The sequence below is a fragment of the Humulus lupulus genome, chromosome 6 (assembly GCF_963169125.1).
Source record: "Humulus lupulus chromosome 6, drHumLupu1.1, whole genome shotgun sequence".
Taxonomy (NCBI): Eukaryota; Viridiplantae; Streptophyta; class Magnoliopsida; order Rosales; family Cannabaceae; genus Humulus; species Humulus lupulus.
The window spans coordinates 140,604,025-140,613,707 of NC_084798.1; the positions used below are offsets into that span (position 1 = coordinate 140,604,025).

The window sequence follows — 9,683 nt, forward strand, 5'->3', positions numbered from 1 at the left end:
CAATTTTTTTTCTTTTTGGTCTTCAAAAACCCACTTACGGCTCAAAAGTTTGTATTTTCTGTTTCAAATCTTTAAAGAGTCATTTACTCCGTTTCCCTTGAGGGTTAACACCGTGGTCACTAACAAGCAGCGAATAAGAAGTTCCTATTTGATTCGAGGGAGAAAAGGGAGGACACACGTGTTCGCTATAAATGAATATTGCGGACCAAACATTCAGGGTGCGATCATTCTAGAACTAATGCACCGGATCCCATCAGAACTCCGTAGTTAAGCGTGCTTGGGCGAGAGTATTACTAGGATGGGTGACCTCCTGGGAAGTCCTCGTGTTGCACCCCTGAAAACATCATTTATTTATTTTTTTTGTTCTTCAAAAACCCACTTACGACTCAAAAGTTTGTATTTTCTGTTTTTACTCTTGAAAGAGACATTTATTCTGTTTCCCTTGAGGGATTAACAACGTGGTCACTAACAAGCAGCGAATAAGAAGTTCCTAGTTGATCCGACGGAGAAAAGGGAGGACACACGCGTCCGCTATAAATGAATATTGCGGACCAAACATTCCGGGTGCGATCATACCGGCACTAATGCACCGGATCCCATCAGAACTCCGAAGTTAAGCGTGCTTGGGAGAGCGTAGTACTGGGATGGGTGACCTCCTCGGAAGTCCTCGTGTTGCACCCCTGAAAACATCATTTTTTTTTTTGTTCTTCAAAAATCCACTTACGGCTCAAAAGTTTGTATTTTCTGTTTAAAATCTTTAAAGAGTCATTTATTCTGTTTCCTTTGAGAGGTTAAGACCGTGGTCACTAACAAGCAGCGAATAAGACGTTCCTAGTTGACCCGAGGGAGAAAAGGGAGGACACAACTGTTCGCTATAAATGAATGTTGCGGAACAAACATTCCGGGTGCGATCTTACCAGCACTAATGCATCGGATCCCATCAGAACTCCGCAGTTAAGCGTGCTTGGGCGAGATTATTACTAGGATGGGTGACCTCCTGGGAAGTCCTCGTGTTGCACCCTTGAAAACAACATTTTTTTTTTTTCTTCAAAAATCCACTTACGGGTAAAAAGTTTGTATTTTCTGCTTCAAATCTTTAAAGAGTCATTTATTCCGTTTCCCTTGAGGGGTTAACACCGTGGTCACTAACAAGCAGCGAATAAGAAGTTCCTAGTTGATCCGACGGAGAAAAGGGAGGACACACGCGTTCGCTATAAATGCATATTGCGGACCAAACATTCCGGGTGCGATCATACCAGCACTAATGCACCGGATCCCATCAGAACTCCGCAGTGAAGCGTTCTTGGGCGAGAGTAGTACAGGGATGGGTGACCTCCTGGGAAGTCCTCGTGTTGCACCCCTGAAAACATCATTTTTTTTTTTTTTTTGTTCTTCAAAAATCCACTTACGGATCAAAAGTATGTATTTTCTGTTTTAAATCTTTAAAGAGTCGTTTGTTCCGTTTCCCTTGAGGGGTTAATACCGTGGTCACTAACAAGCAGCGAATAAGAAGTTCCTGGATGATCCCAGGGAGAAAAGGGAGGACACACGCGTTCGCTATAAATGAATATTGCGGACCAAATATTCCGGGTGCGATCATACCAGCACTAATCCACCAGATCCCATTAGAACTCCGCAGTAAAGCGTGCTTGGGCGAGAGTAGTACTAGGATGGGTGACCTCCTTGGAAGTCCTCGTGTTGCACCCCTGAAAACATCATTTTTTTTTCTTTTTGGTCTTCAAAAACCCACTTACGGCTCAAAAGTTTGTATTTTCTGTTTCAAATCTTTAAAGAGTCATTTACTCCGTTTCCCTTGAGGGTTAACACCGTGGCCACTAACAAGTAGAGAATAAGAAGTTCCTATTTGATTCGAGGGAGAAAAGGGAGGACACACGTGTTCGCTATAAATGAATATTGCGGACCAAACATTCAGGGTGCGATCATTCGAGAACTAATGCACCGGATCCCATCAGAACTCCGTATTTAAGCGTGCTTGGGCGAGAGTATTACTAGGATGGGTGACCTCCTGGGAAGTCCTCGTGTTGCACCCCTGAAAACATCATTTATTATTTTTTTTTGTTCTTCAAAAACCCACTTACGACTCAAAAGTTTGTATTTTCTGTTTTTACTCTTGAAAGAGACATTTATTCTGTTTCCCTTGAGGGATTAACAACGTGGTCACTAACAAGCAGCGAATAAGAAGTTCCTAGTTGATCCGACGGAGAAAAGGGAGGACACACGCGTCCGCTATAAATGAATATTGCGGACCAAACATTCCGGGTGCGATCATACCTGCACTAATGCACCGGATCCCATTAGAACTCCGCAGTTAAGCGTGCTTGGGAGAGCGTAGTACTGGGATGGGTGACCTCCTGGGAAGTCCTCGTGTTGCACCCCTGAAAACATCATTTTTTTTTTTTTGTTCTTCAAAAATCCACTTACGGCTCAAAAGTTTGTATTTTCTGTTTCAAATCTTTAAAGAGTCATTTATTCTGTTTCCTATGAGAGATTAAGACCGTGGTCACTAACAAGCAGCGAATAAGACGTTCCTAGTTGATCCGAGGGAGAAAAGGGAGGACACACGCGTTCCCTATAAATGAATGTTGCAGACCAAACATTCCGGGTGCGATCATACCAGCACTAATGCACCGGATCCCATCAGAACTCCGCAGTTAAGCGTGCTTGGGAGAGCGTAGTACTGGGATGGGTGACCTCCTGGGAAGTCCTCGTGTTGCACCCCTGAAAACATCATATATTTTTTTTTTGTTCTTCAAAAATCCACTTACGGCTCAAAAGTTTGTATTTTCTGTTTTTACTCTTAAAAGAGACATTTATTCTGTTTCCCTTGAGGGATTAACAACGTGGTCACTAACAAGCAGCGAATAAGAAGTTCCTAGTTGATCCGACGGAGAAAAGGGAGGACACACGCGTCCGCTATAAATGAATATTGCGGACCAAACATTCCGGGTGCGATCATACCTGCACTAATGCACCGGATCCCATTAGAACTCCGCAGTTAAGCGTGCTTGGGAGAGCGTAGTACTGGGATGGGTGACCTCCTGGGAAGTCCTCGTGTTGCACCCCTGAAAACATCATTTTTTTTTTTTGTTCTTCAAAAATCCACTTACGGCTCAAAAGTTTGTATTTTCTGTTTCAAATCTTTAAAGAGTCATTTATTCTGTTTCCTATGAGAGATTAAGACCGTGGTCACTAACAAGCAGCGAATAAGACGTTCCTAGTTGATCCGGGGGAGAAAAGGGAGGACACACGCGTTCCCTATAAATGAATGTTGCAGACCAAACATTCCGGGTGCGATCATACCAGCACTAATGCACCGGATCCCATCAGAACTCCGCAGTTAAGCGTGCTTGGGAGAGCGTAGTACTGGGATGGGTGACCTCCTGGGAAGTCCTCGTGTTGCACCCCTGAAAACATCATATATTTTTTTTTTGTTCTTCAAAAATCCACTTACGGCTCAAAAGTTTGTATTTTCTGTTTTTACTCTTAAAAGAGACATTTATTCTGTTTCCCTTGAGGGATTAACAACGTGGTCACTAACAAGCAGCGAATAAGAAGTTCCTAGTTGATCCGACGGAGAAAAGGGAGGACACACGCGTCCGCTATAAATGAATATTGCGGACCAAACATTGCGGGTGCGATCATACCAGCACCAATGCAGCGGATCCCATCAGAACTCCGCAGTTAAGCGTGCTTGGGCGAGAGTAGTACTAGGATGGGTGACCTTCTGGGAAGTCCTCGTGTTGCACCCCTGTTTTTACTCTTGAAAGAGACATTTATTCTGTTTCCCTTGAGGGATTAACAACATGGTCACTAACAAGCAGCGAATAAGAAGTTCCTAGTTGATCCGAGGGAGAAAAGGGAGGACACAGGCGTTCGCTATAAATGAATATTGCGGACCAAACATTCAGGGTGCGATCATACCAGCACTAATACACCAGATCCCATCAGAACTCCGCAGTTATGCGTGCTTGGGCGAGTATAGTACTGGGATGGGTGACCTCCTGGGAAGTCCTCGTGTTGCACCCCTGAAAACATCATATATTTTTTTTTTGTTCTTCAAAAATCCACATACGGCTCAAAAGTTTGTATTTTCTGTTTCAAATCTTTAAAGAGTCATTTATTTCGTTTCCCTTGAGGGGTTAACACCGTGGTCACTAACAAGCAGCGAATAAGAAGTTCCTAGTTGATCTGAGGGAGAAAAGGGAGGACACCCGTGTTCGCTATAAATGAATATTGCGGACCAAACATTCAGGGTGCGATCATACTAAAACTAATGCACCGGATCCCATTAGAACTCCGTAGTTATGCGTGGTTGGGCGAGAGTAGTACTGGGATGGGTGACCTCCTGGGATGTCCTCGTGTTGCACCCATGAAAACATCATTTTTTTGTTTTTTTGTTCTTCAAAAATCCACTTACGGATCAAAAGTATGTATTTTCTATTTTAAATCTTTAAAGAGTCGTTTGTTCCGTTTCCCTTGAGGGGTTAAAACCGTGGTCACTAACAAGCAGCGAATAAGAAGTTCCTAGATGATCCCAGGGAGAAAAGGGAGGACACACGCGTTCGCTATAAATGAATATTGCGGACCAAATATTCCGGGTGCGATCATACCAGCACTAATCCACCAGATCCCATCAGAACTCCACAGTAAAGCGTGCTTGGGCGAGAGTAGTACTAGGATGGGTGACCTCCTTGGAAGTCCTCGTGTTGCACCCCTGAAAACATCATTTTTTTTTTTGTTCTTCAAAAACCCACTTACGGCTCAAAAGTTTGTATTTTTAGTTTTAATTCTTAAAAGAGACATTTATTCTGTTTCCCTTGAGGGGTTAACACCGTGGTCACTAACAAGCAGCGAATAAGAAGTTCCTAGTTGATCCGAGGCAGAAAAGGGAGGACACACGCGTTCGCTATAAATGAATATTGCGGACCAAACATTCCGGGTGCGATCAAACCAGCACCAATGCAGCGGATCCCATCAGAACTCCGCAGTTAAGCGTGCTTGGGCGAGAGCAGTACTAGGATGGGTGACCTCCTGGGAAGTCCTCGTGTTGCACCCCTGAAAACATCATTTTATTTTTTTTTTGTTCTCAAAAACCCACTTACGGCTCAAAAGTTTGTATTTTCTGTTTTTAATCTTTAAAGAGACATTTATTCCGTTTCCCTTGAGGGGTTAACACCGTGGTCACTAACAAGCAGCGAATAAGAAGTTCCTAGTTGATCCGACGGAGAAAAGGGAGGACACACGCGTTCGCTATAAATGAATATTGCGGACCAAACATTTCGGGTGCGATCAAACCAGCACTAATGCACCGGATCCCATCAGAACTCCGCAGTTAAGCGTGCTTGGGCGAGAGTAGTACTAGGATGGGTGACCTCTTGGGAAGTCCTCGTGTTGCACCCTTGAAAACATCATTTTTTTTTTTTGTTCTTCAAAAATCCACTTACGGCTAAAAAGTTTGTATTTTCTGTTTAAAATCTTTAAAGAGTCATTTATTCTGTTTTCTTTGAGAGGTTAAGACCGTGGTCACTAACAAGCAGCGAATAAGACGTTCCTAGTTGATCCGAGGCAGAAAAGGGAGGACACACGTGTTCGCTATAAATGAATATTGCGGACCAAACATTCAGGGTGCGATCATACTAGAACTAATGCACCGGATCCCATTAGAACTCCGTAGTTAAGCGTGGTTGGGCGAGAGTAGTACTGGGATGGGTGACCTCCTGGGATGTCTTCGTGTTGCACCCATGAAAACATCATTTTTTTGTTTTTATGTTCTTCAAAAATCCACTTACGGATCAAAAGTATGTATTTTCTGTTTTAAATCTTTAAAGAGTCGTTTGTTCCGTTTCCCTTGAGGGGTTAAAACCGTGGTCACTAACAAGCAGCGAATAAGAAGTTCCTAGATGATCCCAGGGAGAAAAGGGAGGACACACGCGTTCGCTATAAATGAATATTGCGGACCAAATATTCCGGGTGCGATCATACCAGCACTAATCCACCAGATCCCATCAGAACTCCGCAGTAAAGCGTGCTTGGGCGAGAGTAGTACTAGGATGGGTGACCTCCTTGGAAGTCCTCGTGTTGCACCCCTGAAAACATCATTTTTTTTTTGTTCTTCAAAAACCCACTTACGGCTCAAAAGTTTGTATTTTTAGTTTTTATTCTTAAAAGAGACAATTATTCCGTTTCCCTTGAGGGGTTAACACCGTGGTCACTAACAAGCAGCGAATAAGAAGTTCCTAGTTGATCCGAGGCAGAAAAGGGAGGACACACGCGTTCGCTATAAATGAATATTGCGGACCAAACATTCCGGGTGCGATCATACCAGCACCAATGCAGCGGATCCCATCAGAACTCCGCAGTTAAGCGTGCTTGGGCGAGAGCAGTACTAGGATGGGTGACCTCCTGGGAAGTCCTCGTGTTGCACCCCTGAAAACATCATTTTTTTTTTTTTTGTTCTCAAAAACCCACTTACGGCTCAAAAGTTTGTATTTTCTGTTTTTAATCTTTAAAGAGACATTTATTCCGTTTCCCTTGAGGGGTTAACACCGTGGTCACTAACAAGCAGCGAATAAGAAGTTCCTAGTTGATCCGACGGAGAAAAGGGAGGACACACGCGTCCGCTATAAATGAATATTGTGGACCAAACATTCCGGGTGCGATCATACTTGCACTAATGCACCGGATCCCATCAGAACTCCGCAGTTAAGCGTGCTTGGGAGAGCGTAGTACTGGGATGGGTGACCTCCTGGGAAGTCCTCGTGTTGCACCCCTGAAAACATCATTTTTTTTTTTTGTTCTTCAAAAATCTACTTACGGCTCAAAAGTTTGTATTTTCTGTTTCAAATCTTTAAAGAGTCATTTATTCCGTTTCCCTAGAGGGGTTAACACCGTGGTCACTAACAAGCAGCGAATAAGAAGTTACTAGTTGATCCGAGGGAGAAAAGGGAGGACACACGTGTTCGCTATAAATGAATATTGCGGACCAAACATTCAGGGTGCGATCATACTAGAACTAATGCACCGGATCCCATCAGAACTCCGTAGTTAAGCGTGCTTGGGCGAGATTATTACTAGGATGGGTGACCTCCTGGGAAGTCCTCGTGTTGCACCCCTGAAAACATCGTTTTTTTTTTTTTTTGTTCATCAAAAATCCACTAACGGCTCAAAAGTTTGTATTTTCTGTTTTTACTCTTTAAAGAGTCATTTATTCCGTTTCTCTTGAGGGGTTAACACCGTGGTCACTAACAAGCAGCGAATAAGAAGTTCCTAGTTGATCCGAGGGAGAAAAGGGAGGACACACGCGTTCGCTATAAATGAATATTGCGGACCAAACTATCCGGGGCGATCATACCAGCCCTATTGCACCGGATCCCATCAGAACTGCTCAGTTAAGCGTGCTTGGGCGAGAGTAGTACTAGGATGGGTGATCTCCTGGGAAGTCCTCGTGTTGCACCCTTGAAAACATCATTTTTTTTTGTTCTTCAAAAATCCACTTACGGCTCAAAAGTTTGTATTTTCTGTTTAAAATCTTTAAAGAGTCATTTATTTTGTTTCCTTTGAGAGGTTAAGACCGTGGTCACTAACAAGCAGCGAATAAGACGTTCCTAGTTGACCCGAGGGAGAAAAGGTTGGACACACGCGTTCGCTATAAATGAATGTTGCGGAACAAACATTCCGGTTGCGATCATACCAGCACTAATGCACCGGATCCCATCAGAACTCCGCAGTTAAGCGTGCTTGGACGAGAGTAGTACTAGGATGGGTGACCTCCTGGTAAGTCCTCGTGTTGCACACCTAAAAACATCATATTTTTATTTTTTTGTTCTTCAAAAATCCACTTATGGCTCAAAAGTTTGTATTTTCAATTTTAAATCTTAAAAAAGTCATTTATTCCGTTTCCCTTGAGGGGTTAACACCGTGGTCACTAACAAGCAGGGAATAAGAAGTTCCTAGTTGATCCGAGGGAGAAAAGGGAGGACACACGCGTCCGCTATAAATGAATATTGCGGACCAAACATTCCGGGTGCGATCATACCAGCACTAAAGCACCGGTTCCCATCAGAACTCCACAGTTAAGCGTGCTTTAGCGAGAGTAGTACTAGGATGGGTGACCTCCTGGGAAGCCCTCGTGTTGCACCCCTGAAAACATCATTTTTTTTGTTTTTTTGTTCTTCAAAAATCCACTTACGGATCAAAAGTTTGTATTTTCTGTTTTAACTCTTTATAGAGTCGTTTGTTCCGTTTCCCTTGAGGGCTTAATACCGTGGTCACTAACAAGCAGCGAATAAGAAGTTCCTAGATGATCCCAGGGAGAAAAGGGAGGACACACGCGTTCGCTATAAATGAATATTGCGGACCAAACATTCCGGGTGCGATCATACCAGCACTAATCCACCAGATCCCATCAGAACTCCGCAGTAAAGCGTGCTTGGGCGAGAGTAGTACACGGATGGGTGACCTCTTGGGAAGTCCTCGTGTTGCACCCTTGAAAACATCATTTTTTTTTTGTTCTTCAAAGATCCACTTATGGCTCAAAAGTTTGTATTTTCTGTTTAAAATCTTTAAAGAGTCATTTATTCTGTTTCCTAAGAGAGGTTAAGACCGTGGTCACTAACAAGCAGCGAATAAGACGTTCCTAGTAGACCCGAGGGAGAAAAAGGAGGACACACGCGTTCGCTATAAATCAATGTTGCGGAACAAACATTCCGGGTGCGATCATACCAGCACTAATGCACCGGATCCCATCAGAACTCCGCAGTTAAGCGTGCTTGGGCGAGAGTAGTACTGGGATGGGTGACCCCCTGGGAATTCCTCGTGTTGCACCCCTGAAAACATCATTTTTTTTTTTTTTTTGTTCTTCAAAAAATCCACTTACGGGTCAAAAGTATGTATTTTCTGCTTCAAATCTTTAATGAGTCATTTATTCCGTTTCCCTTGAGGGGTTAACACCGTGGTCACTAACAAGCAGCGAATAAGAAGTTCCTAGTTGATCCAACGGAGAAAAGGGAGGACACACGCGTCCGCTATAAATGAATATTGCGGACCAAACATTCCGGGTGCGATCATACCAGCACTAAAGCACCGGTTCCCATCAGAACTCCGCAATTAAGCGTGCTTTGGCGTGAGTAGTACTGGGATGGGTGACCTCCTGGGAAGTCCTCGTGTTGCACCCCTGAAAACGTCATTTTTTTGTTTTTTTGTTCTTTAAAAATCCACTTACGGATCAAAAGTTTGTATTTTCTGTTTTAAATCTTTAAAGAGTCATTTATTCCGTTTCCCTTGAGGGGTTAACACCGTGGTCACTAACAAGCAGCGAATAAGAAGTTCCTAGTTGATCCGAGGGAGAAAAGGGAGGACACACGTGTTCGCTATAAATGAATATTGCGGACCAAACATTCAGGGTGCGATCATACTAGAACTAATGCACCGGATCCCATCAGAACTCCGTAGTTAAGCGTGCTTGGGCGAGATTATTACTAGGATGGGTGACCTCCTGGGAAGTCCTCGTGTTGCACCCCTGAAAACATCATTTTTTTTTTTTTTTGTTCATCAAAAATCCACTAACGGCTCAAAAGTTTGTATTTTCTGTTTTTACTCTTTAAAGAGTCATTTATTCCGTTTCTCTTGAGGGGTTAACACCGTGGTCACTAACAAGCAGCGAA

General features: G+C 43.5%; 27 non-coding genes and 1 pseudogene across 27 annotated transcripts; all 28 read left to right on the plus strand.

Annotated features, from left to right (window-relative positions):
• The first annotated feature begins 216 nt into the window (after nucleotides 1-216).
• Nucleotides 217-335, plus strand: LOC133786450 (5S ribosomal RNA). Its single transcript, XR_009871610.1, has one exon. It is a non-coding gene; the product is annotated as a 5S ribosomal RNA (ribosomal RNA).
• A 227-nt stretch (nucleotides 336-562) lies between these two features.
• On the plus strand, nucleotides 563-681 carry LOC133788097 (5S ribosomal RNA). Its single transcript, XR_009873075.1, has one exon. It is a non-coding gene; the product is annotated as a 5S ribosomal RNA (ribosomal RNA).
• A 222-nt stretch (nucleotides 682-903) lies between these two features.
• On the plus strand, nucleotides 904-1,022 carry LOC133786327 (5S ribosomal RNA). Its single transcript, XR_009871492.1, has one exon. It is a non-coding gene; the product is annotated as a 5S ribosomal RNA (ribosomal RNA).
• Nucleotides 1,023-1,242: 220 nt separating this feature from the next.
• On the plus strand, nucleotides 1,243-1,361 carry LOC133788052 (5S ribosomal RNA). The gene has a single exon (XR_009873032.1). It is a non-coding gene; the product is annotated as a 5S ribosomal RNA (ribosomal RNA).
• Nucleotides 1,362-1,588: 227 nt separating this feature from the next.
• LOC133788139 (5S ribosomal RNA) lies at nucleotides 1,589-1,707 on the plus strand. The gene has a single exon (XR_009873115.1). It is a non-coding gene; the product is annotated as a 5S ribosomal RNA (ribosomal RNA).
• A 225-nt stretch (nucleotides 1,708-1,932) lies between these two features.
• Nucleotides 1,933-2,051, plus strand: LOC133786890 (5S ribosomal RNA). The gene has a single exon (XR_009872031.1). It is a non-coding gene; the product is annotated as a 5S ribosomal RNA (ribosomal RNA).
• A 227-nt stretch (nucleotides 2,052-2,278) lies between these two features.
• Nucleotides 2,279-2,397, plus strand: LOC133788115 (5S ribosomal RNA). The gene has a single exon (XR_009873092.1). It is a non-coding gene; the product is annotated as a 5S ribosomal RNA (ribosomal RNA).
• A 224-nt stretch (nucleotides 2,398-2,621) lies between these two features.
• Nucleotides 2,622-2,740, plus strand: LOC133787954 (5S ribosomal RNA). Its single transcript, XR_009872940.1, has one exon. It is a non-coding gene; the product is annotated as a 5S ribosomal RNA (ribosomal RNA).
• Nucleotides 2,741-2,965: 225 nt separating this feature from the next.
• LOC133788116 (5S ribosomal RNA) lies at nucleotides 2,966-3,084 on the plus strand. Its single transcript, XR_009873093.1, has one exon. It is a non-coding gene; the product is annotated as a 5S ribosomal RNA (ribosomal RNA).
• Nucleotides 3,085-3,307: 223 nt separating this feature from the next.
• Nucleotides 3,308-3,426, plus strand: LOC133787955 (5S ribosomal RNA). Its single transcript, XR_009872941.1, has one exon. It is a non-coding gene; the product is annotated as a 5S ribosomal RNA (ribosomal RNA).
• A 225-nt stretch (nucleotides 3,427-3,651) lies between these two features.
• On the plus strand, nucleotides 3,652-3,770 carry LOC133787844 (5S ribosomal RNA). Its single transcript, XR_009872835.1, has one exon. It is a non-coding gene; the product is annotated as a 5S ribosomal RNA (ribosomal RNA).
• A 158-nt stretch (nucleotides 3,771-3,928) lies between these two features.
• LOC133788148 (5S ribosomal RNA) lies at nucleotides 3,929-4,047 on the plus strand. The gene has a single exon (XR_009873123.1). It is a non-coding gene; the product is annotated as a 5S ribosomal RNA (ribosomal RNA).
• Nucleotides 4,048-4,272: 225 nt separating this feature from the next.
• LOC133787039 (5S ribosomal RNA) lies at nucleotides 4,273-4,391 on the plus strand. Its single transcript, XR_009872173.1, has one exon. It is a non-coding gene; the product is annotated as a 5S ribosomal RNA (ribosomal RNA).
• Nucleotides 4,392-4,617: 226 nt separating this feature from the next.
• LOC133786437 (5S ribosomal RNA) lies at nucleotides 4,618-4,736 on the plus strand. Its single transcript, XR_009871598.1, has one exon. It is a non-coding gene; the product is annotated as a 5S ribosomal RNA (ribosomal RNA).
• Nucleotides 4,737-4,958: 222 nt separating this feature from the next.
• On the plus strand, nucleotides 4,959-5,077 carry LOC133788077 (5S ribosomal RNA). Its single transcript, XR_009873056.1, has one exon. It is a non-coding gene; the product is annotated as a 5S ribosomal RNA (ribosomal RNA).
• A 225-nt stretch (nucleotides 5,078-5,302) lies between these two features.
• LOC133786438 (5S ribosomal RNA) lies at nucleotides 5,303-5,421 on the plus strand. Its single transcript, XR_009871599.1, has one exon. It is a non-coding gene; the product is annotated as a 5S ribosomal RNA (ribosomal RNA).
• Nucleotides 5,422-5,644: 223 nt separating this feature from the next.
• LOC133786990 (5S ribosomal RNA) lies at nucleotides 5,645-5,763 on the plus strand. Its single transcript, XR_009872127.1, has one exon. It is a non-coding gene; the product is annotated as a 5S ribosomal RNA (ribosomal RNA).
• Nucleotides 5,764-5,989: 226 nt separating this feature from the next.
• Nucleotides 5,990-6,108, plus strand: LOC133788048 (5S ribosomal RNA). Its single transcript, XR_009873029.1, has one exon. It is a non-coding gene; the product is annotated as a 5S ribosomal RNA (ribosomal RNA).
• A 221-nt stretch (nucleotides 6,109-6,329) lies between these two features.
• On the plus strand, nucleotides 6,330-6,448 carry LOC133787890 (5S ribosomal RNA). Its single transcript, XR_009872878.1, has one exon. It is a non-coding gene; the product is annotated as a 5S ribosomal RNA (ribosomal RNA).
• Nucleotides 6,449-6,672: 224 nt separating this feature from the next.
• On the plus strand, nucleotides 6,673-6,791 carry LOC133786377 (5S ribosomal RNA). Its single transcript, XR_009871540.1, has one exon. It is a non-coding gene; the product is annotated as a 5S ribosomal RNA (ribosomal RNA).
• Nucleotides 6,792-7,014: 223 nt separating this feature from the next.
• Nucleotides 7,015-7,133, plus strand: LOC133786323 (5S ribosomal RNA). The gene has a single exon (XR_009871488.1). It is a non-coding gene; the product is annotated as a 5S ribosomal RNA (ribosomal RNA).
• A 225-nt stretch (nucleotides 7,134-7,358) lies between these two features.
• LOC133787093 (5S ribosomal RNA) lies at nucleotides 7,359-7,477 on the plus strand (annotated as a pseudogene).
• Nucleotides 7,478-7,697: 220 nt separating this feature from the next.
• On the plus strand, nucleotides 7,698-7,816 carry LOC133786414 (5S ribosomal RNA). Its single transcript, XR_009871576.1, has one exon. It is a non-coding gene; the product is annotated as a 5S ribosomal RNA (ribosomal RNA).
• Nucleotides 7,817-8,042: 226 nt separating this feature from the next.
• LOC133786735 (5S ribosomal RNA) lies at nucleotides 8,043-8,161 on the plus strand. The gene has a single exon (XR_009871880.1). It is a non-coding gene; the product is annotated as a 5S ribosomal RNA (ribosomal RNA).
• Nucleotides 8,162-8,388: 227 nt separating this feature from the next.
• Nucleotides 8,389-8,507, plus strand: LOC133786496 (5S ribosomal RNA). Its single transcript, XR_009871653.1, has one exon. It is a non-coding gene; the product is annotated as a 5S ribosomal RNA (ribosomal RNA).
• Nucleotides 8,508-8,728: 221 nt separating this feature from the next.
• Nucleotides 8,729-8,847, plus strand: LOC133787289 (5S ribosomal RNA). Its single transcript, XR_009872319.1, has one exon. It is a non-coding gene; the product is annotated as a 5S ribosomal RNA (ribosomal RNA).
• A 228-nt stretch (nucleotides 8,848-9,075) lies between these two features.
• Nucleotides 9,076-9,194, plus strand: LOC133786516 (5S ribosomal RNA). Its single transcript, XR_009871672.1, has one exon. It is a non-coding gene; the product is annotated as a 5S ribosomal RNA (ribosomal RNA).
• Nucleotides 9,195-9,420: 226 nt separating this feature from the next.
• Nucleotides 9,421-9,539, plus strand: LOC133786324 (5S ribosomal RNA). Its single transcript, XR_009871489.1, has one exon. It is a non-coding gene; the product is annotated as a 5S ribosomal RNA (ribosomal RNA).
• The last annotated feature ends 144 nt before the right edge of the window (nucleotides 9,540-9,683 follow it).